At 47.8% G+C, this 13,356-nt stretch overlaps 1 protein-coding gene across 4 annotated transcripts in view; it reads left to right on the top strand.

Moving 5' to 3' along the window:
• Positions 1-13,356, top strand: part of LOC105499863 (monocyte to macrophage differentiation associated 2) — a 66,784-nt gene that overhangs the window by 19,105 nt on the left and 34,323 nt on the right. The window lies entirely within an intron of this gene.

Below are 13,356 nucleotides of genomic sequence, written 5' to 3' on the forward strand. Positions count from 1 at the left end.
TTTTTTTCTGAGACAAGGTCTCTCTCTGTCACCCAGGCTGGAGTGCAGTGACACGAGTACAGCTCACTGTAGCCTCAAATTCCTGGGTTCAAGCTATCCTCCTGCCTCAGCCTCCTGGGCAGTTGAGACCACAGGTACACACCACCACGCCTGGCTAATTTTTAAATTTTTTTGTAGAGAAAGGGTCTTGATATGTTGCCCAGGCTGGTCTTGAACTCCTGGCCTCAAGCCTCAGCCTCCCTAAGTGCTGGGATTATGGGCGTGAGCCATCGAGCCCAGCCATCCCTCCCCAGCTTTGATGCAACTTGTTTGATGTCATCTGGCCTTGAGTGTTGATTTCAAAACTTGACTTTATTTAAAATGTTTTTTATTTGATTAGATTTTAAAAAGATCACTGAGGTAGTATACGAACATTGTAGCTGGTCAAGTAACACAGAAATATAAATAAAATAACATTTCTCATGCCCGTTTCCCCCAGTCTCTCCTCTGCTACAGCCAGCGGTTGGCTTTGCTTTCTTTCATACCTTCTGCCTTTCCAAGTCCTGGCCCTGCCCCTTGCTGTGTTTCGAATGTTTGTCTCTTCAAACACTCATTCTGAAACTTAATCCCCATTGTAACAGTATTAAGAGGGTGGGAAGTTTGCGGTATTTGAGGGGTGGGACCTTTGGGAGGTGATTAGGATTAGCTGCGGTCATGAGGGTGAGGCTCAAGCCTGTAATCCCAGCACTTTGGGAGGCTGAGATGGGCGGATCACGAGGTCAGGAGATCGAGACCATCCTGGCTAACACGGTGAAACCCCGTCTCTACTAAGAAATACAAAAAATAGCCGGGTGAGGTGGCAGCGCCTGTAGTCCCAGCTACTCGGGAGGCTGAGGCCGGAGAATGGCGTGAACCCGGGAGGCGGAGCTTGCAGTGAGCTGAGATCCGGCCACTGCACTCCAGCCTGGGCTACAGAGCAAGACTCCGTTTCAAAAAAAAAAAAAAAAAAAAAAAGAAGAGGAGAAAAACAGACTTGAGTTAGCATATACAGGCCCCTCACCACGGGATGCCCCACACTGCCTCGGGATTCTACAGCATCCTCAGCAGCAAGAAGGCCCCCCCCCAGACACAGTCCCTAGACCCTGGATTTCCCAGCCTAAAGAGCTGTAAGAAATTAAATTGTTGGGCCAGGCATGGTGGCTCATGCCTGTAATCCCAGCACTTTGGGAGGCTGAGGCGAGTGGATCATGAGGTCAGGAGTTTGAGACCAGCCTGACCAACATGGCAAAATCCCGTCTCTACTAAAAATACAAAAGTTAGCCGGGAATAGTGGTGGGCACCTGTAATCCCAACTATGGGGGGGGCTGAGGCAGGAGAATCTCTTGAACAGGGAGGTGGAGGTTGCAGTGAGCTGAGATCACGCCACTGCACTCCAGCCTGGGAGACAAGAGCAAAACTCCATCTCAAAAAAAAAAAAAAAAAAGAAAAAGAAAAAAGAAAAGAAAAATAAATTAAATTGTTTTCTTAGGATCAGGTGATGTGGCTCATGCCTGTAATCTCAGTGCTTTGGGAGGCCAAAGGAGGAGGACTGCTTGAGGCCAGGAGTTTGAGACCAGCCTGGGCAACAATAGTGAGACCCCATCTCTACAAAAAAATGTTTAAAAATTAGCTGGATGTAGTGGTGCACACCTGTAGTCCTAGCTCCTCGAGAGGTTGAGGCGGGGTGGGATCACTTGAGCCCAGGAGTTCAAGACCAGCCTGGGCAACATGGCGAGATCCTGTCTCTACAAAAAGTTAAAAATTAGCTGGGTGTGGTGGTGCATGCCTATAGTCCCAGTTACTTGGGAGGCAGAGGCAGGAACATCGCTTGAACCCAGGAATTGGAGCCTGCAACAAGCTCTGATTGTGCCAGTGCATTTCAACGTGCATGACAGGGTGAGAACCTGTCATTATTTTCTCTAAAAAACAAAACAGCAAAAAGTAATTTATAATTTATAATATCCTTCCTTCCTTCCTTCCTTCCTTCCTTCCTTCCTTCCTTCCTTCCTTCCTTCCTTCCTTCCTTCCTTCCTTCCTTTCTTCCTTTCTTCCTTCCTTCCTTCCTTCCTTCCTTCCTTCCTTCCTTCCTTCCTTCCTTCCTTCCTTCCTTCCTTCCTTCCTTCCTTCCTTTTCTTTCTTTTCTTCCTTTTTCTTTTTCTTTCTTTCTTCTCTCTCTGTTGCCCAGCTGGAGCGCAGCAGTGCGATCTCAGCTCACTGCAACCTCCACCTCCCAGGTTCAAGTGATTCTCCTGCCTCAGCCTCTCAAGTAGCTGAGATTACAGGTGCACACCACTGTGCCTGGCTAATTTTTTTATTTTTAGTAGAGACGGGATTTCGCCATGTTGGCCAGTCTGGTCTTGAACCCCTGACCTCAGGTGATCCACCCGCCTCAGCCTCCCAAAGTGCTGGATTACAGGCATGAGCCACCACGCCCGGCCTATAATAGTTTCTTTATAAATTACCCAGTCTCAGGTATTCCAGCAGAAGATGGATTAAGACACCCTTTAAAGACTATGTGGGCTGGGCATGGTGGTTCACGCCTGTAATTCCAGCGCTTTGGGAGGCCGAGGCGGGTGGATCACTTTAGGTCAGGAGTTTGAGACCATCCTGACCAACATGGTGAAACCCCGTTTCTACTAAAAATATAAAAAATTAGCTGGGTGTTATAGTAAGCACCTGTCATCCCAGCTACTTGGGAGGCTGAGGGAGGAGAATTGCTTGAACCTGGGAGGCAGAAGTTGCAGTGAGCTGAGATCGTGCCGTTGCACTCCAGCCTGGGTAACAGACTGAGACTTTGTCTCAAAACAATAAAAATAAAAATAAAATAAAGTAAAATATTCTATGGCAAACATTTCATGTATAATTTTAGCATTTTTTAGGCTGGGTGTGATGGCCCATGCCTGCAATTCCAGCTCTTTGGAAGGCTGAGGCAGGAGGATTGCTTTAGCCCATGAGTTCACAACCAGCCTGTGCAACACAGTGAAACCCCATCTCTGCAAAACAAATTAATAATGAAATAAACATAACACTTTCGTTGTAGTTACATGAGTAAAATGTGAATACAATCTTATAAAGATTCAAACAACACAAGTCAAATGAAAGACTCTTTATCTCCCACCCAATCCTAAAAGTTAAATAAGGGAGGGGGGCAAAGTCTTCTGTGACCAGCACCCCCAAACTCACCGATCTCCCTGTTTTCTTTCAAGTCTATTTCTATGCATTTATGTTTCTAAAATGTTGGGGTGTGTGTGTGTTTTACACTAATGAAATCATGTTGTGTATATAATTTTATTACTTGATTTTTTTCATTTGATTTTGATGAGCATCTTGGCATTTATGTGGTTACACTTTAAATTTTTTTTTCCTGTTTTTTTGAGACAGAGTTTCATTCTTGTCACCCAGACTGGAGTGCAGTGGCACGATCTCAGCTCATGGCAACCCCTGCCTCCCAGGTTCAAGTGATTTTCCTGCCTTAGCTTCCCGAGTAGCTGGGATTACAGGTGCGCACCACCAAGCCTGGCTAGTTTTTATATTTTTGGTAGAGATGGGGTTTCTCAATATTGACCAGGCTGGTCTCAAACTCCTGACCTCAGGTGATCTGCTTGCTTCGGCCTCCGAAAGTGCTGGGATTGCAGGCATGAGCCATCGTGCCTGGCCAAAAACTTTTTATTTTGAAATAATTATAAATGCACAGGTAGTTGCAAAAATGGTAGAAAGATCCTGAGTATCCTTTCTCCAGTTCCCCTAGTGGAAGATCTTATGTAACTCAACTACAGGGTCCAAAGCAAGAAATTAATATTGGAGCCATTCCACAGTGCCTCATGGTATAGCACCATTAACATATACAATTTTTTTGATTTTTTTTTTTTTTTGAGGCGGGGTCTCGCTCTGTTATTCAGGCTGGAGTGCAGTGGCTCAATCATGACTCACTGCAGCCTCAGCCTCTCTGCGCTCTAGTGATCCTCCCACCTCAGCCTCCTGAGTAGTTGGGAGTATAGACGCATGCCACCACGTCCGACTAATTTTTTGATTTTTTTGTGGAAATGAGGTCTCACTGTCTCTGCCCATTTTTTAAATGCTAATAAAAATAAATAAATAAATAAACTTCTAAACATGCCAGTATCCAGGCTTTACCCCAGATGGAATAAACTGAAATCTCTGGGTGTGGAGCCCAGTTGTCAGTATTTTATTATTATTTTTTGAGACAGGGTCTCACTCTGTGGCCCAGGCTGGAGTGCAGTGGCACGATCATAGCTCACTGCAGCCTCGACCTCCTGGCTCATGTGATCCTCCCACCTCACCCTCTCAAGTAGCTGGAACTACAGTCATGCAAACACCACGTATAGCTAATTTTTTTTTTCTTTTTTCTTTTTTTGAGACAGAGTCTTGCTCTGTCTCCCAGGCTGGAGTATGGTGGCGCGATGTCAGCTCCGTGCAACCTCCGCCTCCCGGGTTCAAGAGATTCTCCTGCCTCAGCCTCCCAAGGACCTGGAGTTACAGGCATGCACCACCACACCTGGCTAATTTTTGTATTTTTAGTAGAGACGGGGTTTCACCATGTGGGCCAGGCTGGCTTTGAACTCCTGACCTTAGGTTATCCGCCCGCCTCAGCCTTTCCAAGTGCTGGAATCACAGGCGTGAGCCATCGTGCTCGGCCTTAAACCATATTCTTTATGACACCTGCAGGCTAGGTAATATCATTCCCTTTTACATACCCGGAAGCTGTAGCCCAGAGACGTTAAGTAATTTTTCCTAGCTGACACAGCGGTTAACTGCCCATGCAGGCATTTTCTGCCCAACAGTGCCAAGCTCCAAAGCCTGTACCTACTCAAGTTCAGGGTGAGAATTCATCATTCTCTCCTCGTCTCCTGACAGCATCTGGCTCTGGGTCCTGGCTTGGTTTGGGAGTCCTCCACCAAGCCATGGCCGTGTGCTCAGCTAAGCAGTAAGGGTTGGCTACAAAATGAAGATTCTGTTCTCCAGGGAGGAGGAAGAAAAGGCCACTTCCCTCCTTTAGTTTAACCAGCCACGGCCTGCTAGAAACATTGGCTTTTTCAAGACAAGTTTCCCACAGTCAAGGCTGCCTCTCTGACTGCCAGCTCTGTTCTAACAGTCTTAATTTTATCTATCCATTTCACTTGTTAAAAATGCATCCAGACCAGTCCCAGTGGCTCACACCTGTAATCCCAGCACTTTGGGAATCAGAGGCAGGAGGATCGCTTGAGGCCAGCAGTTTGAGACCAGCCTTGGCAACATGGCAAAACCCCGTCTCTGCTAAAAATAAAAAAAAATTAGTCGGGTGTGGTGGTGGAAGAAATATAAGCATTGTGGCCTGGGCATAGTGGCTCATGCCTGTAATCCCAGCACTTTGGGAGGCCGAGGTGGGCAGATCACTTGAGGTCAGGAGTTTGAGACCAGCCTGGCCAACATGCCAAAAACTCGTCTGTACTCAAAATTCAAAAAATAGCTGGGCGTGGTGGCGGATGCCTGTAATCCCAGCTACCTGGGAGGCTGAAAGAGGAGAATTGCTTGAACCCAGGAGGGAGAAGTTGCAGTGAACTGAGATTGCGCCACTGCACTCCAGCCTAGGAGACTGTCTCAAAAAAAAAAAAAAAAAAAAAGGCATTGTGGCTGGGCACAGTGTCTCATGCCTGTAATCCCAATACTTTGAGAGGCTGAGGCCAGAGGATCACTTGAGTCCAGGAGTTTGAGACCAGTCTGGGCAACATATCAAGAGCCTATCTCTACAAAAAATTTAACAATTAACCAGGCATGGTGGTGTGTACCTGTGGTCTCAGCTACTTGGGAGGCTGAGGCAGGAGGAATGATTGGACCCCGTAGTGCGAGGCTGCAGTGAGCTATGATGGCACCACTGCACTCCAGCCAGGGTGATAGACCCTATCTTAAAAAAAAAAAAATGCATTTATTATCCCTCAACTGGAGAATGGATGAACAAACTCTGGTTTGTCCATGAGAAGCAATACTGCTCAGCAGTAAAAAGGAAGGGACGTGCAATACCAGAGAAGAATCTCAGATGCTCCCTGCTGAACAACAAAGCCAGACTGCAAAGGGGATGCAGGAGCAAAAACAGAGATGAGAGAATCGAGAAAAATTACCAGGAAAGATAACGTTACATTTAGGAGGAGCCATTTTCTTTTAGTATAAAACAAATTTACCTTCAATACATTTTGTTTTATTTTGAGACGATCATGCTCTGTCACCCAGGCTGGAGTGCAGTGGCATGATCTTGGCTCACTGCAGCCTTGACCTCCTGGGCTGAAGCGATCCTCTTGCCTCGGCCTCCCAAGCAGTTGGCACAACACGCACATGCCACCACACCGAGGTCATTTTTTAATATTTGTAGAGATCGGGTCTTGCTATGTTACCAAAGCTGGTCTCAAATGATCCTCTCGCCTTGGCCTCCCAAAGCGCTGGGATTACAGGCGTGAGCTACTGTGCCCGACCACAATACGTTTTACGAGAAGATAAGTAAATCCCTCTTTGGCATTCAGTGTACAGTTTCTTTTCACCTAAGAATGCACTTTCGACTTTATACAACAGATTCTCTTTAAACATTAAAAAAAAAAAAAAGTTGTACAACTACTGTGTGACTCTGCGTATGTGACATTCTGGAAAAGGCAAAGCACAGAGGCCAGGCCCAGTGGCTCACGCCAGTAATCCCAGTGCTTTGGGAGGCTGAGGCAGGTGGATCACCAGAGGTTGGGAGTTCAAGATCAGCCTGGCCAACATGGGGAGACCCCTCCCATTTCTACTAAAAATACAAAAATTAGACAGGGGTGGTGGCACATGCCTGTAATCCCATATACTCAGGAGGCTGAGGCAGGAGAATCACCTGAACCTGAGAGGTGGAGGCTGCAGTGAGCTGAGATTGTGCCACTGCACTTCAGCCTGGGTGATAGCAAAACTCCATCTCAAAACAAAACAAAACAAAACAAAACAAAACAAAAAAAAGCACAGAGGACAGGGGGCAGGGTCTTGGCTGCTGGGCTGATGCTGGGCAGAGGTTTCAGGTGCAAAGAGGAGGGCAGGAGAGAATTCTGGGGGATGGTGGATCTGTTATTCATCTTGATGGTGGCGGTAGTGGTTATAGGACTCTCCGCATTTGTCAAAACTCACAAAACTATAGCAAGAAAAGAGGAAATTTTACTTTATGTAAATTAGAATGGAAGTGAAAATATGAATTCACTTTTTCTTAAAATGCCCGACTAGGGGTTTAGGGAGGAAAGAAATGAGGTTTCAAGGAGCTAAAGGGAAAGTACTCGGGTCTTCAGGGTGGTGGGAACGCTGTTTCTTGGTCGTTTGCCCACGGCCCTGTCTCCGGGCCTCCCTCTCTCCTCTCTGCCAGCATTCAATGGTCACAGTGACTGAGAGACAAGGAGAGTCTTGTGGAACTCAGAAATAAATAAATAACTGTCCGTCCCAGGTCACCACGGCAACCGTGACATCACCCTGGGACCCATGTGGCTGGCACCCTTGGTGGTTTCCTGGTGTTTGTTACAGGAGCAGGGGGAGCCAGGGCTGCAGACCTGCACCTGGTGGCAGGTAGAGGGGGAGACCTCAGGGGGAGAATAGGTTTCCCACCTTGGAGGCCGGTGCAAGCCGCACCCTCACAGCTGGTCTCCGGACTCCCTGCCCAGTTGGTGGGAAGCATAAATTGGCCCGGCCTCCTGGAGGGCTTTTGGGCAGAGTCTCTCTAAATGAGTACTGTGAGGCCTGGCATGGTGGCTCATGCCTATAATCCCAGCACTTTGGGAGGCCAAGGGAGGACGATTGTTTGAGGTCAGGAGTTTGAGACCAGGCTGGACAACAGAGCAAGACCCAGTCTCTACAAAAAATTTAAAAATTAGCTGGGTGTGGTGGCATGCACCTGTAATCCCAGTTACTCAAGAGGCTGAGGCAGGAGGATTGCTTGAGCCTAGGAGTTTGAGACCAGCCTGAGCAACATAGTGAGACTCTATCTCTACAAAAATTAAAAAATGTTAGCTGGGCATGGTGGAGTGCACCTGAGGAGGGAGGATCCCTAGAGCCCAGGAGTTCAAGCTTGCAGTGAGCTGTGATCACACCACTGCACTCCAGCCTGGGTGACAGAGTGAGACTCTGTTTCAAAAGAAAAAGGTAAAGAGGCCAGGTGCAGTGGCTCATGCCTGTAATCCCAATACTTTGGGAGGCTGAGGTGGGAGGATTAACTGAGGTCAGGAGTTTGAGACCAGCCTGGAAAGCATGGTGAGACTTCACTTCTACAAAAATAAAAATTAAAAAAAAAAAAAAAAAGTTAGCCGGGTGTGGTGGTGTGCGCCTGTAATCCCAGCTACTCGGGAGGCTGGGCTTGAGCCCAGGAGGTCGAGGCTACAGTGAGCTATGACAGTGGGGCCACAGAGCAAGACCCTTTCTCAAAAAACAACAAAAACCAACAGCAAAGGCCTGGGCGTGGTGGCTCACGCCTGTAATCCCAGCACTTTAGGAACCTGAGACAGGTGGATCACTTGAGGTCAGGAGTTCGAGAACAGCCTGGCCAACATGGTGAAATCCCATCTCTACTAAAAATACAAAAAATAGCCAGGTGTGGTGGCAGGCACCTGTAATCCCAGCTACTCAGGATCTGAGGCAGGAGAATCGCTTGAACCCAGGAGGCAGAGTTTGCAATCAACCGAGATGGTGCCACTGCACTCCAGCCTGGGTGATAGAGCAAGACTCAGTCTCATTTAAAAATAATTAAAAATAAAGAATAAAACAAGCACGATATGCTTGTTTGTGTGCGAGGGCTGAAATCACAGGTGATCACACACCAGCGGCTTACAACAGCAGATATTTCTTCGCATTGCCATAATCTCTGCTTCCAACATCACATGGCTGTCCTCCCCGTGTGTCTCTGTCTTCATTTGACGTTGTCCTCTCTGTGTCTCTTTCGTCTTTTTTTTTGGAGATGGAGTCTCTCTCTTGTTGCCCAGGCTGGAGTGCAGTGGCACGATCTTGGCTCAGCACAACCTCTGCCTCCCAGGTTGAAGTGATTCTCCTGCCTCAGCCTCCCGAGTAGCTGGGATTACAGTTACCCATCAGTATGCCTCGCTAATTTTTGTATTTTTTTTTTTTTTAGTAGAGATGGGATTTTGCCATGTTGGCCAGGCTGGTCTTGAACTCCTGACCTCAGGTGATCTACCTGCCTCTGCTTCCCAAAGTGCTGGGATTACAGGTGTGAGCCACCATGGCCGGCCTGTTTCGTCTTCTTAGGGAACCCTACTCATATTGGATGGGGGCCCACCCTAATGCAGTCTGGCCTCATTTTTTTTTTTTTTCCCGAGATTGAGTCTCACTCTGTTGCCCAGGTTGGAGTGCAGTGGTGCAATCTCGGCTCACTGCAACCTCTGCCTCACGGGTTCATGCCTTTCTCCTGCCTCAGCCTCCTAAGTAGCTGGGACTACAGGCACCCGCCACCATGCCCGGCTAAGTTTTTGTATTTTTAATAGAGATGGGGTTTCACCGTGTTAGCCAGGATGCTCTCGATCTGCTGACCTCATGATCTGCCTGCCTCGGCCTTCCAAAGTGCTGGGATTACAGGCGTGAGCCACCACACCCAACCCTGGCCTCATCTTAACTAATGAAATCTGCTCCAATCCTGTTCCCAAATGAGGTCCCCTTCTCAATACTGGGAATTAGGGCTTCAACACTTGAATGCTGGGAGGACACGGTTCAACCCATATCACTATTTTTGTTGTTATTACTTATTAGTTAATAAGCCAATCCTGGCGGGGTGCGGTTGTTCACGCCTGTAATCCCAGCACTTTGGGAGGCTGAGGCAGGCAGATCATGAGGTCAGGAGTTTGAGACCAACCTGGCCAACATAGTGAAACCCCGTCTCTACTAAAAATACAAAAATTAGCCGAGTGTGGTGGCATGTGCCTGTAGTTCCAGCTACTAGGGAGGCTGAGGCAGGAGAATCGCTTGAACCCGGGAGGCAGAGGCTGCAGTGAGCTGAGACAGTGCCATTGCACTCCAACCTGGGCAACAGACCAAGACTCCATCTCAAGAAAAAGAGACTCCATCTCAAAAAAACAGAAAACAAAACAAAAGAAAAAACCAAACATAAGCCAGTCTTGGCCACAGGCAGCTTCCTGGCCCACCTTGAGGAAGGTGGGTGGATGGGTGGCATATTCTGGGCTCCTGGGGAGGCTTCAGTGGGGTCCCCAGGGTGGGTCCTCCATGTTCTCTGTGACTATAATTCCAGTTTTCAGTCTGCCCCTGCAAGGGTGCTGAGGCCATGGGAGATGGGACGTTGGTGTCTCTTTAGCTTGGTGCAGAAGCCTGGCCCAGGGGTCTTAGTTTTCTCAACTGTCGAATGGGCTCAGTGTGACCCTGGTGTTGAAGTCACTTGACTGACTGTGGAATCACGTGACCATGGAGTCCCAGCTGGATGCAGGCAGACAGCAGTCACCTGGACCATTGGACCCTTGGATTCACCCAGGCACCAAGTGTCCCAGGGCAAATCAGAGTGTCAGTGCCTGGCAGACTTCCCTGCCCAGCTTTCACTCCTGCCCTGCCCTCACCAGCGTACATGAAGCCAGCATACACAATGTGCTTCATAAATGAACCCTGAACTATGCTAGCATAGAGCTAGCACACAGAAGGTGCTCAATCAATGCCCCAGGGTCTGTACTAGCATGGAGCCAGCACACAGAAGGTGCTTAATAAATGCTTCATGAACTATACTTAGCATGGAGCCAGCATATCAAAGGTGCTTAATAAATGCTCTATGAGCTGTACTTAGCATGGATCTAGTACACAGAAGGTGCTTAATAAATGCGTCATGAACTACACTTAGCATGGAGCCAGCACACAGAAGGTGCTTAATAAATGCTCCATGAGCTGCATTTATCATGCAGCCAGCACACAGAAGGTGCTTAATAAATGCTTCATGAACTATACTTAGCATGGAGTCAGCACACAGAAGATGCCTAATAAGTGCTCCATGAGCTGTACTTAGCATGAGGCCAGCGTACAGAAGGTGCTCAATGAATGCTCCATAACTGTACTTAACCTGGATCCAGCATACAGAAGGTGCTTAACAAATGCACCATGAGCTGTATTTAGCATGGAGCCAGCACACAAAAGATGCTTAATAAATGCTTCATGAACTGTACTTAACACGGAGCCAGCACACAGAAGGTGTTCAACGAATGTTCCAGGGTCTTTACTAGCCTGGAGCCAGCACACAGGAGGTGCTTCATAAATGCTCCATGAGCTGCACTTAGCATGGAGCCAGCACACAAAAGGTACTTAATAAATGCTTCATGAACTATACTTAGCATGGAGCCAGCACACCAAAGGTGGTTATTAAGTGCTTCATGAACTATAGTTAGCATGGAGCCAACACACAAGGTGCTTAATAAGTGCTCCATAAGCTGTACTTAGCATAAGGCCAGCATACGGAAAGTGCTCAATGAATGCTCCATAACTGTACTTAACCTGGATCCAGCACACAGGAGGTGCTTAACAAATGCTCCATGAGCTGTATTTAGCATGGAGCCAGCACACAAAAGATGCTTAATAAATGCTCCATGAACTATACTTAGCATGGAGCCAGCACACAGAAGGTGCTCAACAAATGTTCCAGGGTCTTTACAGCATGGAGCCAGCACACAGGAGATGCTGAATAAATGCTCCATGACCTCCTGGTGTGACACCAGCATACAGAAAGTGCCCAATAAATGCTTAGTGCCCCATATATACTGCATGGAGTCATTTGTTCTGAACCATACACTCGTTTGTTTGGGGGGCAGTCTACAAAGTAACCATCAGACATGGGGGGAAGGTTTTTGGTGTGTTTAGTGGAGTTTAACCCATTGGGTGGCTGCTGCTTGGCAACGTTCAGGTGAGCTGATTCCGAGCCTCTGTGGCCAAAGACATGCATGCTGCTGTGGTCCTGGCTGCTGGTCTGACGGCCAGGTGTGTGCAGACCTTACCACCAGCTCTTGGATGCTTCTTTCCTTTCCAGCCAACCCTCGTCTGTCTTCCCATCCTGACCTAAGTCCCCCAGCACAGACTTGCGTCAAGGCATAACCAGACATTGGAGTCAACCGGGGCTGGGTTGAGCCCCTTCCCGCCCTGTGATCTCCTTCCCTCACCTCCCTGCCCTGTAGCTTCTCCATCTGTAAAATGGCCAATAGCTCCACATGGTGCTCCAGTGAGGATTAAACAGAGGTGATAACGCTCTGAAGATTCTAAAAAGACACACAAAACATAGAAATTTTTGTTTTGTTTGTTTGATTTGTTTTGTTTTTTGAGAAAGACTCTGTCTCTGTCACCCAGGCTGGAATGCAGTGGCACGATCTCGGCTCACTGCAACTTCCGTCTCCCAGGTTCAAATGATTCTCCTGCCTCAGCCTCCCAAGTAGCTGGGATTACAGGCCTGTGGCACCACGCCCGGCTAACATTTTTTTTTGAAATGGAGTCTTACTCTGTCGCCCAGGTTGGAGTGCAATGGTATGATCTCGGCCCACTGCAACCCTTACCTCCCTCAAGCGATTCTCCTGCCTCAGCCTCCCAAGTATCTGGGATTATAGGCACATGCCACCACTTCCAGCTAATTTTTGTATTTTTAGTAGAGACGGTGTTTCACCGTGTTAATGAAGCTGGTCTCGAACTCCTGGCCTAAAGTGATTTGCCCACCTTGGCCTCCTAAAGTGCTGGGATTACAGGCGTGAGTCACCACACCTGGCCAGAAATGTTTATTTTTAAGATAAAGTCATGTAGCAATTTCACCTGAGCCCAGCAGAAATAAGTGCGTGTGTTCACCAAAACATGTGCATAAAAATGTTCATGGGCCGAGTTATCCATAATGTCCCCAAACAGGAGTGTCCCCCTGCAGTGGGCTGGATAAGTCACTTGTGGTCTGTTCACCCAGTGGAATACGATACAGCCATGAAAACTACCAGTTGCTGTACCCCAAAATGTGGATGAATCTCAAAAAAATCACATTAAGCAAAAGAAGCGAGACACAAAACAGCGTGTTCTGTATGAGTTCATTGAGCAAGTTCAAGAACAGGGGAAACAAATCCAAGATGACAACGGCAGAGGGTGGTTTCCCTGGGGAAAATGTACCCATGGGAGGGGGCACTGGGCACTTTCTTGGGGGTGAGAAGTGAGCCGTAGCTCTTCCTGGATGGTGGTTGTGTGGGTCTATGCATCTGTAAAAATCCTTCGAGCTGACCCCTTGCAGAGCTATATTGTTCGTAAGTTGTACTTAGAGAAAATAAAAAACAGGAAATGAGGCCAGAAGCAGTGGCTCACGCCTGTAATCTCAGCACTTTGGGAAAGCCAAGG

The sequence above is a fragment of the Macaca nemestrina genome, chromosome 4 (assembly GCF_043159975.1).
Source record: "Macaca nemestrina isolate mMacNem1 chromosome 4, mMacNem.hap1, whole genome shotgun sequence".
Lineage (NCBI taxonomy): Eukaryota > Metazoa > Chordata > Mammalia > Primates > Cercopithecidae > Macaca > Macaca nemestrina.